General features: G+C 39.3%; 1 protein-coding gene across 1 annotated transcript in view; it reads left to right on the forward strand.

The window, feature by feature from the left end:
- The window catches only part of SVEP1 (sushi, von Willebrand factor type A, EGF and pentraxin domain containing 1), a 317,149-nt gene that overhangs the window by 40,356 nt on the left and 264,619 nt on the right, over positions 1-12,174 (forward strand).

Here is a 12,174-nt window from a genome sequence, read left to right on the forward strand (position 1 = left end):
GCAGTGTTCTTCATTTGTACTACAAGTATATCTCTGGTACATCACACTGGGGCCAATACTTTGGACCTTCAGAAGAATGAAAAGAAATTATCAATAAACACCTAGGAATATCTCCAGGAGTTCATGCCATTTTCTTTATTCCAGGTCTCCTAGAGCTCCCTTTCCTACTTCTTTTTTTTTTTCTGGTGAGGCAATTGGGGTTAAGTGACTTGCCCAGGGTCACACAGCTAATAAGTGTCAAGTATTTGGTCTGAGGCTGGATTTGAACTCAGGTCCTCCTGACTTCAGGGCCAGTGCTCTATCCACTGTGCCACCTCGCTGACCCCTCCCTTTCCTACTTCTTACTTTTCTTAGTTCCCACTCAGCTGGAGCCCCTTCCCTAAACCACAAAGTCACCGCTCATGGTTTTGGAATCTCTCTCTCACTCACTGGCTAATGGAGAGAGTGGTGAATGGGTGGCTGGGGAGAGAAGAGTGCTTACTTCTTCTACAATGATGTTCCTGAATTCTTATGCTGATTTGGTGTGCAGCACCACTTTTGCTCTTCTGGGCCAGAACACTTGCAAACATCAAGATTGGTTTGACAAAAATGGTGGGGAAATTCAGAAGCTGGACAAGAACTCCACGGGGTTTACCAGCAGGGTAGTTCATCCACTTTTAAGAAGACAGCATTTAACTACATCAAAAGTAAAGTACAAGTGAAGCTTAGAGAGATGCACGTTTCGGTTTTACACTGATAGTAACAATTGAAAGCACTTTTATAATACTCTGAAGGCCATTCATAAATAGCACACAAATAGCCCACAGGCCAAAGACCTATAGTATATCTCAACTACTCAGCGCTAATGGAGCCACATTGATTAGTGACAAAGACATGATTCTGGAGAGATGGGCTAAACACTTCCATAGTGTTCTCAACAGACTCTTATCAACCAATGCTGAAGCCACTGACCATATATCTCAGGTTGAAGTCAATCCTTTTTTTGTTTTGTTTTGTTTTTTGTTTTTGTCTTTTGGCTAGGCAATGGGGTTAAGTGACTTGCCCAGGGTCACACAGCTAGTATGTGTTATGTGTCTGAGGCCAGATTTGAACTCAGGTCCTCCTGAATCCAGGGCCGGTGCTCTATCCACTGCGCCATCTAGCTGCCCCGTCAATCCTTCTTTAGCTAAACTTCCAACGGAAGAAGAGGTTTGGAATGCCATTAGGCTCTTCTCATGTGGCACAGCGCCTGGTGCTGATTGTATTCCAGCTGAGATTTACAAGCCAGGGGGCCCACGACTCGTACAACAACTTACTGAAATCTGGGTTATAAGGCAAGAGGAGGTTATCCCCCAGGAGTTCAAGGACATGCCCATTGTGCATCTTTCTAAAGGTAAACGAAATAGGTTGTCCCGTGACAGTCACAGCAGGGTCACTTTCTTAGGCATTGCCAGCAAAATTCTTGCCAGAGTCCTACTTAATAGGCTGATCCTTCACCTACAAGATGGTCATCTACCCTAAGCCAGTGTGGTTTCAGAAAGAGCCGAGTCGATAATGGTGTTTGCTGCCTGACAACTCCAGGAGAAATGCCAGGAGCAGAACAGAGGTCTGTACACAACATATGTCAATCAGACCAAGGCCTTTGATATTGTTAGTCATGAGGGCTTGTGGAAGATCATGGCAAAATTTGGTTGCCTGGAGAAGTTCAGTATTGTATGCCAGTTTCACAGTGGCTTGATTGCATGGGTTCTGGATAATGGAAGATATTCTTGTGGTTTCCAGATTGAAGCAGGGATCTGTGTTTGCTTCCATGCTTTTTTTAGCATGACATTTTCAGTGATGTTGTCAGATGCCTTCAACAAGGATGAAATAACATCAAGGTCAGCCACTATACATATGGTAAATTATTTAACTTGGAAAGGCTAAAAGCCATGACTAAAGTGGAGGGAGAATTGGTACGTGACTCAGATGATTGTACACTCAATGTAGCCTGAGGCAGGGAAGCAACAGAATATGGATAGATTCTCTGCCTCTTGGGTTAATTTTGGCCTGATGATTAACATGAAGAAAACAGAGGTTCTTCACTAGCCCACACTGCACCATCCATATATGGAGCCATCAGTTACAGCAAATGGAGAAACTTTGAATGCTGTGGATAAATTCACTTACCTTGGCAATATACTTTCCAGGGATGTACACATAGATGATGAGGTTGACACACACATTGCTAGAGCTACCTCGTTGTCTGGGTGGCTCTGAAGGAAAATGTGGGAGAGAAGAGGTATCAGGCTGCCTACCAAACTGAATGTGCTAATCTCATTTTTATGCCTGGGAAACCTGGGCAGTATATCGGGAAACTGAACCATTTCCACTTGAATTGTCTTAGGAAAATTCTGAAGATCACCTGGCAAAGTAAGGTACCAGACACTGAGGTCCTTTCTTGAGCTGAACTGCCAAGCATTCAAACTCTACAGTAGAGAGTGCAACTCCGATGGGCTGGCCATGTTGTTCAAATGCTAAACATACATTTGCCTAAAAGACTATTTTACAGAGGACTCACACAAGGCAAGCACTCACACAGAAGTCAGAAGAAGCAATATGAGGACACTCTCAAGGTCTCTCTGAAGAACTTTGCAATCGATTGTGAGACACGGGAGACACTGGTACAGGACCACCTAGCATGGTGTGCCTTCATCAAAGAAGGCCCTGTGCTCTGTAAGCAATGCAGAGCTGCAGCAGCTCAAAAGAAACATGAGATGCAAAAAATTTGGAGCCATCTCCACTCTAAATGATCATATGGACTATTTGTGCCCAATTGGTGGTAGAGCCTTTGAAGCTCATATTAGTCTGATCAGCCACAGTCAAATAGGCTGTGCCTTGACCCTGACATAATGATGTCATTTTGGTCTTCTTTGAACACAAAGGACAACCACCACCACCTGTATGGTTCAATATCCCAGCTATATGTTAAATTGGCTTTTGTTAGCTGACCAAGGGGTAGTATCCTTTCTCTGGAAAAAGGCATTTTGAAGTTGCAGATACCTGGCTTACATGCACATTTTTGGAACATAACCCTTTCATTAATTAGACATTCCTACAGTCCCTATGAGAGACCATCTACATTTCAGTGATGATATTGGGCAAGTCAGTACCTCTTTTGTTCTCAGTTTCTTCAACTCTAAAGTGAGAGGGTCCCTTCCAGCTCTAAATCTCGTGAACTTATTTATATCCTATGAGCCTAGGAATTGGCTTAAAGTGATTTTTTTTTCCTGAGGTCTGAATTAATTTTTTTCCCCAAAATTCAAATGTACTCTTCAAAGAAACAATCTGAGTCCCACAGAGATTAAAGAGTTCACCCAAAGTTAGAAAGTGAATTAATCATGCTGTGCTTCAGAGACACCTATCATGTTCTTGAAATATAGGAGAAAAAAAATGCAGGACTTGGATGCATGGGTTAAAATTCCACTTTTGATACTTAAATTGGAGTTAAATGACTTGTCCAAGCTCGCACAGCTATTAAATGTCTAAGGCCATATTTGAACTCAGGCCCTCCTAACTGCAGGGTCAGTTCTCTATCCACTGCACCACCTGCCTGTTCCTTTGCAGTATCTTTCTAATAGGTTTATAATGAGGAGAAAATGAGATTTTGTATGCAATCTGCTTCCCACTAAATAAATTATCATCTCGTTCTTCTAATCTTTTTAAATGGTCTGCATGCAGAAATGGTCCTGGTACATCACTATCTTGATAGCATTCTCTTATGTATAATGGCCTACAGATTATTACACAAGTGGGCATAATAACTTATTTTCATAGTTGAGGAAAAGTATTAGGATGTAAGCTAGTTTCACTGAAAGCATACTTGGTATAGCTCTAGTAGCAGACAGAACAAGAAGGATGACATGTGTGTTCCCCATCCTGCTCCCACATAATTTTGATCTCTTGTGCTACATCTCTACATTTTGAAAGATTTTCATTCCATGTAGCTTGGAGTTACTATATGGTATGGTGATATGTATTAAAAGATGTCGGTCCTAAGTTTTTATGAACCATTGTTTGGGTGATTCTGGTCAACAGTTTGGTCTGTGATTATCATCTATTTCTAGGACGGTTTATTGGTTGAGCTTTGTATTTGTAATGTAGGGATTTGTTTTCTACTAGTCCATGAAAGGTAGAAAAACTTTGAATGTATGGTTATATCTTACTAGGTATTTGGTAGATGTTCAGTTTTTACAGCCTATAATAGCCTATAGCTTTCAATTGATAGTATAGATACTATTGAGTAGTGTCTACTATTTCCTTGAATAATTTACCTCGATCACTAAATTCCCTCCTTAAGGTTAATACTTCTAGTGCAATGACTAAGTCTTGAAATACCATCATAGATCCTTCTGTTTCCAAAAAGAAATACTCATGACTCTGGCTTTTGTTTACCAACATACTATTAGCTAAGTTCGTGCAGATGTCACCCATGAAGGGTCTTTTGATTCCATTCTTGGATCTTAGCCATTTAATAGGGTCCATCTGGAAGTAAATCATTTTCAGCTATATTGTACAAATCCAGTGGTTGTCAGCCTTGATTACTACTTGGTAAAATGATGTCTGCTTGTTCAAAAAGTATGTCTAGAGGGTTTGGACCTGTTTATCATGTGCTTCTTCTCTTTCTCTTCCTCTTCTTCCTCCTCCCCTTCCTCCTCTTTTTCATTGAAGTTCAGAGAAACATAGTTCTAGGACAAGTCACTCTTATCCTATCATTCTTTTATATTTAATATTCAGAAGATTTTTTACAGAGATGGATAAAATGACCACTTTTTTGTAGTTGAATAAAAAGGATGGGAATGTAAGCTCTTTCCCTGTAGGCTCACAACAACCAGCTTAGTGGGGAAAGAACTGAATTTAGGGTCAAAATATGTGTGTTAAAATCCCCACTCTACTCTTTACTATATAGGTGTCCTTGGGAAAATCACATCCTCCCTCTATTTCAGTTTCCTCACTAAAAAAATGAGGCAGTTGGATGAGATGGTCTCTAAGGTTCTTTCTAGCTGTAAATCTATGATACTATGATCTTTGAGATGACTAACAGAAGATGGTAACAGTGATGATATGTAGAAGAGTTAAATATAATAAACTCCTTGAAAGTGGACAAAGTTAGATTATACTTTTTTCTGCTAGATCTTTATATTTTGAAAGCTTTGCAATGTTTTATTTATTTCATGCTATTATTACCATAATATAGTATTGATATAACATAGTAATATTATTATGATATTTCTAATGCTACTTAGACCCTAGCTAAGTTTTGTTAAGCCCTGTATGTAACAAAACCCGAACCTAAAATATCAGGAACACGTTACCCCTGCCATATTTGACGAATGAAGTGAATGCCCCCTAACCTCTCTCCCTATTCAGCTCCTTCTTCCCTTTTCATTTTCTCCTTCTGCCTCTCCTTTCCCTTCCCTTCTTCTCTCCCTCCTCCTTCCCTTATGGCCATATAGTGGGAGAGAAGCAGTAGCTTTGTAGTCTAGGGAAGAGGCTTCAGCTAGATGAGAAGCAAGAGTTCCAAAAGGTCAAGAGTAGGAGATGTAGGGGTGCAGTTTCTTACTGGCATAAACCCCTGGCCATACTTCTTGGTCCTTGACTGATAACACCTTTCTGTTCTTCTGAGAGTTCCAGCAATGGTCCCAATTTGTCTTGTACTGGAAAGACCACCTCAAAACCTGTGATGTTTTTAAGCAGTGTGACCATGGGCAAATCACTTAATCTCTTGGAGCCTGTTTTTTTCTTCATCTGTAAAATGGGAATAATAATAGTCACATTGACTACCCCATAGGGCCACTGTGAAGATAGAATTTTGTAAACCTTAAGGAAACATGCACATAAATACTTATGTCTTACTCTTCTGTGTCTGAAGCAAGTATACTGTTCTTTGGAATTTTTTGAGATTGGTGGAGGTTTTTTATTAACAATGGACAAGAAGCAGGAAGTTTAAAAATATGCTTTATTTTATCATCCCATACTCAGACTTGGTAAGAAAAGTGGGTAGCAGCCACACACACACACACACACACACACACACACACACACACACACGCACACACACACACACACACACACACATACGGCTTTATATATTCCCCACAAATTGGGGAAGTCAGATTCATTAGGAGAAATTCATTTTCCGAGGAAAATCCAACAATGGTATTTCCTTCACAGAAGGTATGGCAGGAGATCCAGAGTGAAGAGGAGAATAGCCACCGCCCGTCCCCCAACTCCAAGGGCTAGAGTTAGGAGCCTTAAAGCCAAAATGGGCATCACTGCCTAGGACTAGGACGGGAGAAGTGACAGTGGTTGGAGGAAGGGAGAGAAAAAGCTCCACGGGGGTGTTCTCCTTTCCTCCTTCACCACTGCCAGCCCTAACATTGCAAACCAACCCTAGGACAAGGTGTGTAAGGACTGGGGAGAGACAAAAGGGGACTGGGCATTAGGCAGCAGAGGAGACAAGAGAGAAGAAAAGTCTGGAGGAGAAGAATTACAGGATCAAAAATTTAGGGTTAGAATGGACCTTGGAGATAATCTGGTCCAACTAGTACATTTTACTGATGAAAAACTGAGGTACAGAGAAGTTAAGTGACTATTCCAAGATCACACAGGTAGTAAATGGCAGAGCTAGCATTTGAACCCAAGATCCTCTGACTCCATATTTGGTGCCAATGCATGATAGCATGCTATGATCATTGCCTCTCAAATCCCAAGTTATGGAAGCATGGAAGGAATAAAGATTTGCCTTTGGCAATTAGACTTTTGGACTAGGGTAGCTTTTCCAAGGAGAGTAATACATATGTAAGAGAAATATATACACATATAACTATAACTATATGTATAGACATGTATATATAGACATGCACACACACAAGTATATATATATATATATATATATATATATACACACACACACACACACACACACACACACACATATATGTATGTGTATGTATATGTATTGAGGCCCAGCAAAGTTAAGTGCTCAAGGGCACTCAAGAAGTAAGGGGTCTAGGTTGTTTGTTGTTATTCAGTCACGTCTGACTCTTTGTGACTCCATTTGGGGTTTTCTTGGCAAAGATATTGGGGTGGTTTGCCATTCCCTTCTCCAGTCATTTTATAGATGAGGAAACCGAGGCAAACAGGGTTAAGTGACTTGCTCAGGGTCACACAGCTAGTAAATGTCTGGGACCTGATTTGAATTCAGGTCTGCCTGATTCCAAGCCCTATACTCTATCCACTGCATCACCTAGCTGTCTTGGTATTTGAACCCAATTCCTCTGACGGTAGAAAAAGTCATTCCTCACACAATACATCCTGCCTATTCATTGTATCATGGGGGTATTTATACTATTAAAGAAAATACTCATTATAATTTTAAAATTCCATTGTGTTTGTTAAATAATAAGAGCTTTTTAAATGGTTTCATCTCATAGTATTTTTAATGAGAAATGTTGAGGAGAAATTTTTTTTAGGACATTCCCAATCATCCTTCTAAGGTGTGATTCTAGCAAGACAGATCATGGATATAAGCAACCTAAAAATAGACTTGTCTGTTTTCCTTTTTTTTTTTCCCTTCTGGCTTTCCTAGTGTATTCTCATTGTTCTTGTCCCCTTCTGCCCCATCTGAGAGGGTTGCTTAGTCTGAGGTTACAGCTGGAGAACTTAAAAGCCAAGTTGTTAAATACATTTTAATTTTTTTCCCTTACATCTCCCTGCTTGGCTGCAGGATCTTTCTTTGCCTGATTTCAAAGTTTGTTCCAAAACTAGCAATTGTGTGAGAGCTTAGTGAAACATTGGAATGTTGGCTTTTGCAGTGGTTATATGTGTCTGGCTCTGTGACAGTTTGTGTTCAGGTGTGTGTGTATGTGTATCTATACACACATATACTATACATACATATATACATATATACATGTATATATAGTGCTGATTCAATAAATTCAGCCAAATTATTTGATATTACAAAAATAAAATAACTAGTTGCTTACCCTACCTCCCCTTTCTGTGGCAGACCTGTGATTTTATTGATATAGGGCAGGAGTCTCTAAATCAGGGGTAGGGAACCTATGGCCTAGAGGCCACATGTAGCCCTCTAGGTCCTCAAGGCAAGCCCTCTGACTGAATCCAAACTTCATAGAAGTGAATAGTATGAAGGGGTATGATTTCACAGAAGTAAAAGCCATACTTGAGGACCTAGAGGACCACATGTTGTCCTTGAGACCACAGATTCCCAACCTCTGCTCTAAATCCTTTTGATTATGCATCCCCAATATGTGCATATTTACTTATTTATAATGAATTACATGCATGTACTACTATACTGTTAATAACGAACATTATATAACTTATTCAAAATGGAAATTAAGAATGATGAGATAAATATGAAATGGTATTTTCTCCTGGAATCAGTAAAGAGCCGCTGGGATTTAATGAGTAGAGAAATGCCATGGAGAGATCTGTACTTTAGGAAAAATAATTTTGACAGGGATATGGAGGATGGATTAGAAAGGGAAGAGACACGAAGCAGGAAAAACAAGTAGGAGACTATTGTAATAGTCCAGGTAAGAAATAATAGTGAGAGACTGAATTGTGTTGGTGGCTCTGTGAGTGAAGAGAAGGGAATGAAAGCTAGAAATGTGAAAGCTATTGATTGGATATATAAGATAAGTAGGAATGAGGAATCCAAGATACTATCAAAGTTGTCAACCTGGGAGGCTAGAAAGATGGTGGTACCCTTGACAGAACTGGACAGTTTGGGAGGGCTGTGGGTTTCAGGAAGAAATGTGTTTAACAACTGTGTCTCATTTTCCTGTGAGAATCATTCTGTTCCACTAAATGAAAAGTTGGAGATGCTTTCCCTTGACATTCACTGCCCTGGAGCCACAGCCTACTTTCCAAAGGGTATCTATTGCAATGAAGAGGTGATCTAGGGCAGACAGAATAATCACACTGCCTGTAGGCCACAGGCACCTGCAAAACTCTAGAGTGCTGCTAGAAGCAGATTAAAATGCAATTGGGAAATATTTAACAAAAGAATAAAAATATAATAAAACATAGATAACATCGTATTTTAAAACTAAGTTAATATTCCGCTGCAGAGGCCTTTGTGTAAGGATTAGTGACCCTGCTTCTTACTGCTGATCTAGGCAGGAAATGTGTTGGAGGGGTGTACATTTTCCCAGTGGCACACATGTCACTGTTGTAGATCCCGTGAAGCAGTCTGGTGATGCTCTACCATGCAGCTGCACTGGAAATCTTGCGGTTCCTCACTCTCACTCATCCCACATATGCAGTCCTGTGCCTCATTTTGTTTTTTATGCTTTCACTGTATCATCCCTCATGTAACTCTCCTTCTATCCACTTGCACAATCACAATTCTAGTTACCTCTACCTGTACTATCACAATCACCTGCTCATTGATTTCCCTGCCTCATATCTTTCCTCAATCCAAGCCATCCTCAATTCAGTTGCCATAGTGATTTTTCTAAATTGTATGTCTGACTCTGGGACCCACCAACTTTATGAGCTTCATTGGCTCCCTGTTACTATCTTCTATTTGGCATGAAAAGCTCTTCACATCCTGGCCCTTTCCTACCTTCCCAGCCTTTCTACTATTGCCATCAACAATACTATCTCCCTTAGCAGCAACAACAAGAATTTGTTGAACACTTACCACCTTAAATACATTTAAAGAGGCGAAAGCAATAAACACATGGTCCCTACTCTCAAAGAATTTATAGTCTAGCTGGAGACTAGCTTGAATAACAACACAGATAATAACATAAATAACCACATGAGATAGAATGTTAAGTGTCAAATGAGTGGTACAATAAATGAATGTCATGAGAAGTAAGAGAAATGCTACTGTGGAGCAAGATAATTGGTTAGGGAAATATTAACCCCAGACCTGGCTCCTGAAGGAAGAATAGGATCTAGATAATCTGGAAGGGTGGGCAGGAGTATATTCTAGGCAGGAGATAACTATGCAAACAAAAGCATGGAGATGGATATTCAAATGGTTTATTGCCAGAACATTGAGCAGTTCAATTCAGGTAGAGAGAGAATTTCTGTGGGGGGACATATAACATGGATGAAGTACCAGCTTTTGGACCATTTTTACTTGACCTAGATAAGTTCCTTACTGAATGACAGAATTTCAGAGTTGAAAAGGACCACCACTAAATGCATTGACTCCACTGAAACAAAGCAAGTCCTGAGGAATTCCCATCCTTTGTCCTTATGAGAATAGAATTTCCTTTGACCCATCTAGAGATAGGCATTGATGGACCAACAATAATAGAAGATGGACATCACCACCACCAAATGCATTCAATTAAGAGATCTTTAGTAACTTTGGACAGAGCAGTTTCTATTGATGATTAGGTGAGAAGCCAGATTGCGGAGGGTTTAGAAGAGAGGAAGGGAAGGGGAAGTAGAGAGTGCCTGGAGGCAGTTTTTTTGAGGAGTTTGAGATAGGGAAGAAAGATATAAAATGAGAGCCAGTGAGGGTGGTAGGATCCAGTGAGTTTTTATTTTGTGTGCTTGCTTGCTTTTGGTTCTTTTTTTTTTTAGGTACACAAGATTTGGGCACTTTTGAAGGCAGCAGGAAGCAATCAGTAGAAAAAGATTGAACATAAAGGGGTTAAGGATAATAAAAGAGACCTTCACCTGGAATCAAGGGTACATGTGGAGGGAAGAAGGAGAATCATCTCTTCCTGAGAAACTGGAGAAGAGGAAATAATGGGGAATTATGTGAAGGGGCTGTGAGATGGGAAGGAAGAGTTTGTAGATGTGTAGAAGAGTAGAGGAAGCTCATGGTGAATGGTCCTGTTTTTCACAGTAGTGTAAGAGGTAAAGTCCTCAGCTGAGAGTGTGGAGTAAGAGCATGCTGTGTGGAGGTGATACTGACATGAAAATGTTTGGAAATGCTATTGTGGTGAGTGGCACAGAGAATCATTTGGGATGGAGTGGAAGGATTGCCTTGTTGCAATGACAGTCCAGTTGAGATTAGATAACATACATTTGTAATAGACTGAGTCAGGATGTTTATGTGGTTTCCTGAACTTCCATTATACAGCATTTGAGTAAGAGTAAAGGAGGCATATGGTGGGAATAATTCAGGATATGAGTAACTTATAGGAGAAAGGATCAAGAAAAGAGGGTAGAAGACAGAATAAAATTTGACTGGTTCATTAAGAGGTCAATATTAGGAAGAGGGGAGAGTGTAGACTGAGTAGTTTTGATGGTGTGATATAATGATGTGTGAATAGCTAGAGGTCTTAGTGAGAATAATGAAAAGGTGTAGGTGGAATAAGTCATAGGCAGAGATGAAATTTATGATCAGATAAAATAATTTTGGCATTCTTAATTATATCTATATCTATCTATCTATATATATATACATATATATATACATATATCTATATATGTATATATAGATATATGTATATATGTATATATATATATAGATAGATAGATATAGATATATAGATATATGTGTATATATATATGTATATATAGATATATGTATATATATCTATATATATATATATGTATATATATATATAGATATATATACACGCACATGTGGGTTATGGTAATGTCAAGAGTTTGACCATTCCTGTGTGTAGCTGAGATGGAGCAGAAGAGTAGATCATAAGAGTCGAGTAAATTGAAGAACTGGAAGGTTAGGGTATTTGAGGATTTCTGTTGCCTTTTTTGCAAATAAACTTGTTTCAGAATTTCACTGGTAATAAAGACCATGCCTTATCTAAGTGATTTTGCTTTCTTTTTGAATGGAGTGATACTTGTAAAAGTAGCCACCTTCCCCTGAGAAAAAGTAGCCCAGACATTGAGAAAAATTTATTCTGTGGCCATAAGCAAACCATTATCTTCCTGTGAAGTAAGACAATCATTGAAAACTTTGGATCATAAGTTGTTATTAGCTGATTAAGTAGTGTGATAACCCAGTTTTATAAGCAACCTAAAAAAAACAAACCCCTGCAATCATGTCAGCCATCATTAACTCTCTTGAAGGCATAAAATATTAATTTTTTTTACATCTATGCTTTTCACATTTGGACTTGCTGTCTTTCTACATAAAAATTTCATTTAAAATAGATGTAAGAGGACTATGCAATTGGATTTATATTT

This window comes from Phascolarctos cinereus, unplaced genomic scaffold, assembly GCF_003287225.1.
Source record: "Phascolarctos cinereus isolate Bilbo 61053 unplaced genomic scaffold, phaCin_HiC Scaffold_4;HRSCAF=312, whole genome shotgun sequence".
In the NCBI taxonomy this organism is placed as follows: domain Eukaryota; kingdom Metazoa; phylum Chordata; class Mammalia; order Diprotodontia; family Phascolarctidae; genus Phascolarctos; species Phascolarctos cinereus.